Source organism: Protopterus annectens, chromosome 5.part1, assembly GCF_019279795.1.
Source record: "Protopterus annectens isolate FY-2018-M chromosome 5.part1, PAN1.0, whole genome shotgun sequence".
In the NCBI taxonomy this organism is placed as follows: Eukaryota; Metazoa; Chordata; order Ceratodontiformes; family Protopteridae; genus Protopterus; species Protopterus annectens.
In genome coordinates this window covers 709,818,799-709,821,329 of record NC_056736.1, presented here as the reverse complement: position 1 = coordinate 709,821,329, position 2,531 = coordinate 709,818,799, and positions in this window count along the sequence as shown.

Sequence of the window (2,531 nt, the reverse complement as noted above, 5' to 3'; positions counted from 1 at the left end):
ATCACTGCTTCAGTAGTCTTAGCTATATGAGTAGGTTACGCTAACTTAGTACATTTGGGGGTGAGGTGGAAGAGTCCAGGAGCCCATGGAGAGTGATCCTTTCATAGCCTGATCTAGACCTAGACAAGGAATCAAGCTTACAAGTGCTTTGTAAAAATATGTAGAAAGGACAAAGTTGCAGTTTCTAGAATACTTCTAGAATCCAACCCGTTTCAAAAAGCCATAGATGAAGCAAAGACCATGGTAGAGTGGGCCTTGACCATGCATGTCATTGTTGTGTTTAGCATAACAAAAGGTAATAGCCTAAGGCAACCATTTGGAAATAGTCTGTTTTGACACAGGTTGTCCCTTCTTCACAAGAAATGAATTGATCCAAAGATCAAAAAGATTTAGCTCTGTTAAGATAGTACCATCTGTGGCTAATGGTGCATCTTCTCCCTCACTTGTGGTTTGAGGAAAAAAAATGGGGAGATGGATAGTTGGCCCATATACCACTTTAGGCATAAAAGGAAGATTAGTTCTCAAAGAAACCCTGTCCCAGTGGAAAATGAGAGAGTTGCAAGCTCTTATGGTAAGTCAAACCAGATACCCCTCTTGCAGAGCAATCAGTAAGACCATTTTCCATGTTAAGAACCTCAAGTCAGCCAAGTTAATTGGTTTAAATGAAGCAAGTGCTAGCCTCTCTAACACTAAACTAAAATCCCAAGATGGGGCCGCCAGTTTTCTTGGAGGCCTCTTATGCAAAACCCCTTTCAAAAACATTTTGGACCTGTGAATGCATTGAAAGAGGAACCATGGGCACATTGCGCTGAAATGTCTGACAAATGAACCTTGATAAAGACCATAAAATAGTAACTCGTACAAATATTGTAAAATTAGAGGAAAACTAGCCATGAATGCTTGCTAGTTATGTTTTCAAACTAGAAAACTTTTTCCATTTGCCAATATGATTTTCTAGTAGCAGGCTTTCTAGCCTCCATTAGTATCTGCTGCACATCCTTGGTAAACAAGTGCCTAAAAGAAATTAAGACACCATTATCTAGGCAATCAGTTGAAGTTGACTGGCGTCAGGGTGCATAAAACACCCTTGTTCTTGCATTAGTAGATACAGTCTAAGGAGCTTGTGATAATTGTCCCTGGTCATTTCCAAAAAAAAAAAGGAAAAACACCACTGCTGCCTGGCCAGAACGGAATTCACCACAATGATCTTGGGGAATTCCTTCAGAATCTTCAGAAGTACCCTGGATATTTGTAGAAGGGGTGGGAAAGCATGCAGGAACATTCTTGCCTATTTTTTTTTTTTGACAGCTGTCTTCCAGGCCTTCTTGTGTAGAGACCTGGAAAAGAATCTTGCCAGTTGACTGTTTAAAAAGAAGGCAAATAGGTCTACTTGAAGTAGAATTGTGTACACTTACCATAAATGTAGATGTTAGAGTGTATTCACTGTAGCAGTCATCACCTGTGGGTTATCCCTGCTGTGGTAGCCCTCTGCCAGCCCAAATACCAGAGTCAATGTTTTTCTGCATCGGCTGCTGTCGCTTGCTGACTGACGTCAGGTTGTCAGTGCTATAAAATCAAGGCAGCCGATGCCATTACATCAGTTTTTCTTGCCCTACCAGTCAGAATCCCAAGTAAACATGACACAGTGGTCCTGGTGGCTAAAAGGCACAATTAGAAGCTTATGTCTTCTAAAGAAAGATGACAAGGGGGAAGGAGGGAGGGAGGGAAACCAGGACTGCAACAGCAAATACACTCAACATCTACATTTATGGTAAGTGTAAACAAATGTACTATGATCTTCGTGTTTTACTGTTGCAGTCATCACCTGTGGGTGGATTCCCAAAGTTGAGGAAGAGGGGTGGTAGGATAATTAAGAGACCTAGGAATGGGTCAGCATGCCCTGAATAACTGTAGAGGCAAACCCCGCCCTAGCCTTAGAAAATAGAGGTAGGTGGTAATGCTTGGTTAAAAGTATGGACAGAAGTCCAGGTGGCAGCTTCCAGGATGTACAACAACAATATGGATGAAGCACTCAAAGGAAACCAATAATCCAAAAAAAAAAGAGTGCTAAAGAAAAAGCTAAACTTGAACGAGGTATATGCAATTCGTTTATTAACCACACAGTGCTACATGTAGTGTATTGGCTGCACTGTGTGGTTAATAAATGAATTGCATATACCTCATTCAAGTTTAGCTTTTTCGTTAGCACTCTTTTTTGGATTATTAGCTTCCAGGATGTCCCTGGTGGAACTCCTCTGAGGAATGCTGTGGAAGTGGAGGCTGCCCTAGTGGAATGGGTTTGAATAGACTTATGGGGTGGTTTCCCCATGTACTCTAACAGAAATGGATACAGTGCGATATCCATTTGAAAATGGTTTGCTTGGAAATGGGCTTCCCCTCTGCCCCGGGGCAAAGCTGACAAGTAGTTGGTCTGTTTTCCTGAAGGTTTTAGTATGGTCCAGATAGTACGAGTTGTCTGTGCACATCTAGTGAATGCAGAATTCTTTCCCCCTTGTTTTAATGGTTAGGAA